A 7,679-nucleotide genomic window follows, 5' to 3' on the forward strand; every position below is an offset into this window, starting at 1 on the left:
CACGATCGTGAGTTTACAATATCACTTGCAGAGAGAGGACTCACTTCATACATAAACGGGGTTTCTTTCACCAAACTCTAGTTGGTCGTCAGGAACTCTGATAAATCAATGGTACCTGCAGAACCAGCGAGACAATTTGGTGGCGCAGCGGTGGACTTACAGCACCAGAGACCCGGGTTTGAACCTGTCTACGGGTGCTGTCTGTACGGAGCTTGTGCGTTCTCCCCGTGACCCGTGTGGGTTTTTCCCGGGTGCTCCGGTTTCCCCCCACGTACAGGTTTGTCGGTTTTGATTGTCAGAGTGAGGCCCATCGCAAATTGGAGGAACAGCACCTCATATTTCGCTTGGGTAGTCCCTGCATCCCCTCTCTTCCCAGTTCTCCCACTAGTCTTCCTGTCTCCGACTACATCCTATCTTTGTCCTGCCCCCTCCCCTGACATCAGTCTGAAGAAGGGTCTCGACCCGAAACCTCACCCATTCCTTCTCTCCAGAGATGCTGCCTGACCCGCTGAGTTACTCCAGCTTTTTGTGTCTACCAGGTTTGTAGTTTAGTCGGTTTGGTGAAATGGTGCATTGTCCCCAGTGTGTGTGTGGGATCGGGTTAATGTGCGCTCAGAGCGGTGGGCCGAAGGGCCTGCTTCCTTCGCTGTATCTCTAAAACCAAAAAAGCAATGTCCTGAAAAGGTCACACGGTCTCATGAGAGTGCGTGGTGAAGTTTTAACCAGGGGCAGGGTGTTCCACACTTCAATGATCACACAGATGGTAGGCTCTCCCTGCGTCATCTGAAGTCAATAGTTAAACCACCATAGCTTTATGTGGCAAGCCAGCTTGGAGTGTAGAATCCCCAGCCTTCCTCCCCCCCCCCCCCCCCCACCCCTCACCCCCCCCCCCCCCCCTCACCCCCCACCATTGCCGCACTCGTCAACTAATACTGTACATAAATACAATCAAGATTATCCAAGCAAATTAAGGCAGAACGTATTGGAGCAACTGTTGTGACAATTGTTGTGACTGAGTCACGCAGTTTTTTGTGTCCATCTTCAAGTTACTCCAGCACCCTGTCTTTTTGTATTTGTAAAGCAGCACTTGCATTTCCTTTTGCATCTACATTCAACCAATTTAGTTCTTATCTAACAAAGCAAATAGTTTAAGAAAATAACTGCAGATGCTGTTACAAATCGAAGGTATTTATTCACAAAATGCTGGAGTAACTCAGCAGGTCAGGCAGCATCTCAGGAGAGAAGGAATGGGTGACGTTTCGGGTCGAGACCCTTCTTCTTCTTCCAAAAATAAAACTTTGAAAGACCTTGCCGAGTTTTCACTCGCTCGTGTGAATGTTTGACTGTGTGACAGAACTACATCTCACCACCAGCGCAATGTCTTGGATGTCTTCGTGATTTCCCAATTTATTTAACCGAACTTTTGTGATGTGGACTGTTATTGTCCTGTGTACTGAGGTACAGTGAGATGCTTTGTTTTGAATGCATTACATACTGTGAATACAATCAAACCCAACACACAAGTGCAGTTGGTGGAACATTGTAATGGGTGGGTGGGGGTGGGGGCATTTTGAACTGGTATCATGGGAATTAATATTAAAGGGTGTTTGGGGCGGCACAGTGGTAGAGTTGCTGCCTTCCAGCGCCAGAGACCCGGGTCCGATCCTAACTGCGGGTACTGTCGGTACAGACGGCGTACGTTCTACCTGTTACCGTGTGGGTTTTCTCCGGGTGCCTAGCTTTCCTCCCACACTCCAAAGACGTACAGGTTTGTATTTTAATCTGGTTTTGTAACATTGTAACTTGACAAGCGTGGGCGTAGGTTCGTGCTGATGTATAGGGTGATCGCTCGTCGGCGCGCCCTTAATATTAATATTAATATTAAGGCCCTGATTCCACCCTGCATCTCTAAAGTCTAAAGTCTAAAGGTTCTCAACGTGGATCTCCTTTTCTCTGAACGTGTAAATGCGGTTGGTAAATGGATCGGACTGGTTTCTTACAGGTTGCTAAAACACACGTATTTCAAAGGCTGAGGAGGATTCTCGTGTGAAGGTCAACGAACAGGAACTACAATCCCAACCATCTCCCAACAGAAAGATACATCAGTGAACATTGACTTTGGTACATTTTGTTTTACCATTTACATGAGATTGTGTTGTTTTAATATTGGAGATGGTAGTGTTTTTACAGCTGTGCACAACACACAATGCCCAGTGACATGGTCCTGCTCTCTTCTGCATTCCAGTCGATCGTAGAAAATATACAACACTGAAGGAGGCCATTCGGCCCATCATGAAAAAGCATATATTAACCATTGAACACAGAGCAGCACAGGGACGTGGCCTTCAGTCCATGGTGTCTGTGGGCAACATAATGCTTGTCTGAAGAAGGGTCTCGACCCGATATGGCATCTACCCATGTTCTCCAGAGCTCAGTGCAGTGACCCATTCATTGGTACAACTGTCTGATGCATTCATTGTTGGCCATATTGGACGAGAGAGAGAGAGACACTTAACTGGTCAGGCAGCATCCTAGGGGGAAATGAATAGCCTTCAGTCTGAAAAAGGGTCTCAATGCGAAACGTCATCTATGCACTATCTCCAGAGACGTTGCGTTACTCCAACACTCTGTGTATTTCTTCATTCAACTCTTAAGTTTCAATACATACAATCCAGCTTTGCAGTCCTTCCATGTGCCAGTCATACGTTTCCTTGAACATTGGTCAGTTCGTCTCCCCTTACTATATATCTCCTGCACATCGCAGTTCCCTGTTAAATTACTTCCAACAGTTTCCAAAGCCGTCAGAGTGCCATGGGATCTGTTCCACAACATGTACCATCCTTTAATAGACACAAAATGCTGGAGTAACTCAGCGGGCCAAGCAGCATCTCTGGAGAGAAGGAATGGGTGACATTTCACATTCTTTCTCTCCAAAGATGCTGTCTGACTCGTTGAGTTACTCCAGCATTTTGTGTCTATCATATCATATCATATATCTACAGCCGGAAACAGGCCTTTTCGGCTCTCCAAGTCCGTGCCGCCCAGTGATCCCCGTACATTAACACTATCCTACACCCACTAGGGACAATTTTTACATTTACCCAGCCAATTAACCTACATACCTGTACGTCTTTGGAGTGTGGGAGGAAACCGAAGATCTCGGAGAAAACCCACGCAGGTCACGGGGAGAACGTACAAACTCCTTACAGTGCAGCACCCGTAGTCAGGATCGAATCTGTCTCCGGCGCTGCATTCGCTGTAAAGCAGCAACTCTACCGCTGCGCTACCGTATCTTCGGTTTAAATCAGCATCTGCAGTTCCTTCCCACACATGTCCAATCCTTTGCCTTGTTTACTTCACCCAGAAACAGACCCAGTGATCTGGAAATCTAGAGCCCACCTTCCCACACCCATCTGTCCAGCCATACAGTCATCTGACCCACCCGCCCCCTAAACCTCTACTTGTTGTTGTGTAGACGCAAGGAAACCCAGAGGTTTGAGCCTTGGAAAGCCCGCTTTGTAATCCTTTACATAGTGCTCATACTGCTGGACCTTCATACTACTGGACCTTCACAGGTGATAAGGAGCAGAACTCATAATAGGAGCAGAATTAGGCCATTTGGCCCATCAACTCTACTCCGCCATTCAATCATGGCTGATCTGTCTCTCCCTCTCAACCCCATTCTCCTGCCTTCTCCCCATAACCCCTGATACCTGTACTAATCAAGAACCTATCTATCTCTGCCTTAAAAATATTCATTGACCTGGCCTCCACAGCCTTCTGTGGCAATGAATTCCACAGATTCACCATCATCTGATTAAAGGAATCCCTCCTCATTTCCTGCCTGAAGGTATGTCCTCTTATTCTGAGGCCATGGTTATGAGGCTATTCTGAGGCTATGAGTGGTCCTAGACTAGTAGAAACATCCTCTCCACATCCACTTGATCCAGGCCTTTCACAATTCAGTAAGTTTCAATGAGGTCCCCCCCCCACCCCACCCCCCACCTTATCCTTCTAAACTCCATTATCTATCTTGTTCTAGCCTCACTAATGGACCAGAAAAATCAGCTGGAGTTTTTTTACACCATTGGCACTTCCTCTATCTGCAAGGAGCCTCGAGAATCTTTACTGTTGCAGCCCGTACAACATGTCCAATGTAGACACAAAATGCTGGAGTAACTCAACGGGTCAGGCAGCATCACTGGAGAGAAGGAATGGGTGACGTTTTGGACCGAGACCTTTCTTCAGACTGATGTAGAACTGCACTCCCTTGCCATAGCGATGAATGTTTTTTTTAAAAAAAACTTTTGCATACAAAGCGATCCAACTACAAAGAATTACATTTGGGAATTAGCTCTTAATTAAAGACTGCTAATCCCACTTCTAACTAGCCTGCCTTTATCTTAGCTTAGCAAAGAAACTATATAAGTTATGGAAATCTTCATAGCACCACACTTGGCAACCAGCTGTCTCTTTGACAGCAGTGAAAAAAGCGAATGGTATGTTGGCATTCATAGCGAGGGGATTTGAGTATAGGAGCAGGGAGGTTCTGCTGCAGTTGTACAGGGCATTGGTGAGACCACACCTGGAGTGTTGCATACAGTTTTGGTCTCCTAATCTGAGGAAAGACATTCTTGCCATAGAGGGAGTACAGAGAAGGTTCACCAGATTGATTCCTGGGATGGCAGGACTTTCATATGAAGAAAGATTGGATAGACTCTGCTTGTACTCGCTGGAATTTAGAAGATTGAAGGGGGATCTTATAGAAACTTACTAAATTCTTAAGGGGTTGGACAGGCTAGATGCAGGAAGATTGTTCCCGATGTTGGGGAAGTCCAGAACAAGGGGTCACAGTTTAAGGATAAGGGGGAAGTCTTTTAGGACCGAGATGAGAACGTTTTTTTTCACACGGAGAGTGGTGAATCTGTGGAATTCTCTGCCACAGAAGGTAGTTGAGGCCAGTTCATTGGCTATATTTAAGAGGGAGTTGGATGTGGCCCTTGTGGCAAAAGGGATCAGGGGGTATGGAGAGAAGGCAGGTACGGGATACTAAGTTGGATGATCAGCCATGATCATATTCAATGGCGGTGCAGGATCGAAGGGCCGAATGGCCTACTCCTGCACCTATTTTCTATGTTTCTATGTTTCTATGTTTCTATGTTTTCATCTCCATCCAAGACCGCAAGAAACTACAGAGGTTTGTGTGCGTAGCCCAGACCATCACACAAACCAACCTCCCTTCCCATTTACACCACACACTGCCTCGGCAAGAATGAGTCACTCCCACTTCTCCCTGCTCCCATCAGGCAAGAGGTATAGAAATGTGAAAACGCACACCTCTGGATTCAGGGACAGTTTCTTCCCAGCTGTTATGAGGCAACTGAACCATGCTACCAACACTAGAGAGCGGTCCAATAGACAATAGACAATAGGTGCAGGAGTAGGCCATTCGGCCCTCCAAGCCAGCACCACCATTCAATGTGATCATGGCTGATCATTCTCAATCAGTACCCCGTTCCTGCCTTCTCCCCATACCCCCTGACTCCGCTATCCTTAAGAGCCCTATCTAGCTCTCTCTTGAATGCATTCAGAGACTTGTCCTCCACTGCCTTCTGAGGCAGTGAATTTACTGAACTACTGTCCTGATAGTTGTCCTGAACTAGGATCTACTTCATTCGAGTCCCTTGGACTATCTTTGATCGGACTTTAGTCTACTTTATCTTGCACTAAACGTTATTCACGTTATTCCCTTCAGCATGTGTCTGTGCACTGTGGACGGCTCGATTGTAATCATGTAGAGTCTTTCCGCTGACTGGTTAGCACGCAACAAACGTTTTTCTCTGTACATCGGCACAGGCGACAATAAACTAAACTCATAACCTAAACTCCACCCGTTTTCTGAATGGTAATGCCACCCCCAGTTCTGCCGCTGGTCTCGGTGCGATGGGTAGACAGTCATGGGGTCTGCTCCTCTTGCTACACAATCAGGGCCTTGCCGCATCACGGTTAAACTTGAGCAACTACCTGCACACAAAGTGCCGGAGTAACTTTGCGGGTCAGGCAGCATCTTTGGAATACATGAATAGGCCATGTTACGGGTCAGGATGGAGCGGCACGTTGGCGCAGGGGCAGAGATCCGGGTTCCATCCTGACCACGGGCGCTGTCTGTACGGAGTTTGTACGTTCTCCCCGTGACCCCCGTGGGTTTTCTCGGGGCCCTCCATTTTCCATCCACACTCCAAAAGACGTGTGGGTTTGTAGGCGAATTGGCTTTGGTAAAATTGTAAATCGTCCCTAGTGTGTGTAGGTGTACGAGCGATCAGGTGTAAATTGTTCCGAGTGTGTGTAGGATAGTGTTAGTGTGCTGGGACGGCTGGTTGGCACGGACACGGCGGGCCGATGGCCCTGTTTCCGCGCTGTATCTCTAAACTAAACCAAAAAAATCGAAAAGGTCCGAAACATGGCCTATTCATGTCTTCCAGCGATGTTGTCTGATCCGCTGAGTTATTCCAGCACTTTGTGCCTTATTATTTGTAAGCCAGCATCTGCAATCCCTTGTGTCCACTGTAAAAACTTCCTTGAACACTGTCCATTGTTTTGCAGTACTTTTATCTCGTAGCAGATTTGTCTGGTTTACAGAGAACATCTGCCTTGTTGCATGCATGCAAGTAAGCCTCAGGCAAATCTAGAATCTTTGTGGCTATTTTGTTTTTCCCTTTTCAAAGATTATAATAATCAAAATCATATTATGATTCCTATTAGATAAATGTTTGTGCACTGGGAGGTTGTTGACAAAATGTGGCACACTATGGAATATTAAATCTAATATGACTTGCTCCCTTAATTCGAGGACATCATCTCTTTAGAGATACAGTGAGGAAACGGGCCCTTCGGCCCATCGAGTCTGTGCAGACCAGCGATCACCCCGTACACTAGCACTATCCTACACGCAAGGGACAATTAAAATTTTTACAGAAGCCAATTAACCTACAAACCTGTACATCTTTGGAGCGCGGGAAGAAACCAGAGCACCCGGAGAAAACCGTTTCTGATCTATCTTCCCCTCTCAACCCCATTCTGCTGCCTTCTTCCAATAACCTCTGTCACCTTTATACCAAAGATAGACCCAAAATGCTGGAGAAACTCAGCGGGTCAGGCAGCATCTCAAGAGAGAGTTAGATATAGCTCTTAGGGCTAACTAAATCAAGGGATATGGGGAAATAGCAGGAATAGGGTACTTATTCTCGATGATCAGCCATTATCATATTGAATAGCGGTGCTGGCTCGAAGGGCCGAAAGGCCTACTCCTGCATCTATATTCTATGTTTCTATCTCTAGAGAAGAGGAATAGGTGACAAGTCTGAAGAAGGTTTCCGACCCCAAACGTCACTACTCCTTTTCTCCAGCGATGTTGCCTGACCCGCTGAGTTACTCCAGCACTTTGAGTCTGTTTCCAATTTTGATCGCCATGATTGTACATTGAAAGATTACGCTCATTGGAATATCACGATCAACCACAGGAATGGCGGGACTGTCGTATGTTGAAAGGCTGGAGCGATTGGGCTTGTATACACTGGAATTTAGAAGGATGAGGGGGGGATCTTATTGAAACATATAAGATAATTAGGGGATTGGACACATTAGAGGCAGGAAACATGTTCCCAATGTTGGGGGAGTCC

Source organism: Rhinoraja longicauda, chromosome 6 (genome assembly GCF_053455715.1).
Source record: "Rhinoraja longicauda isolate Sanriku21f chromosome 6, sRhiLon1.1, whole genome shotgun sequence".
Classification (NCBI taxonomy): Eukaryota; Metazoa; Chordata; class Chondrichthyes; order Rajiformes; family Arhynchobatidae; genus Rhinoraja; species Rhinoraja longicauda.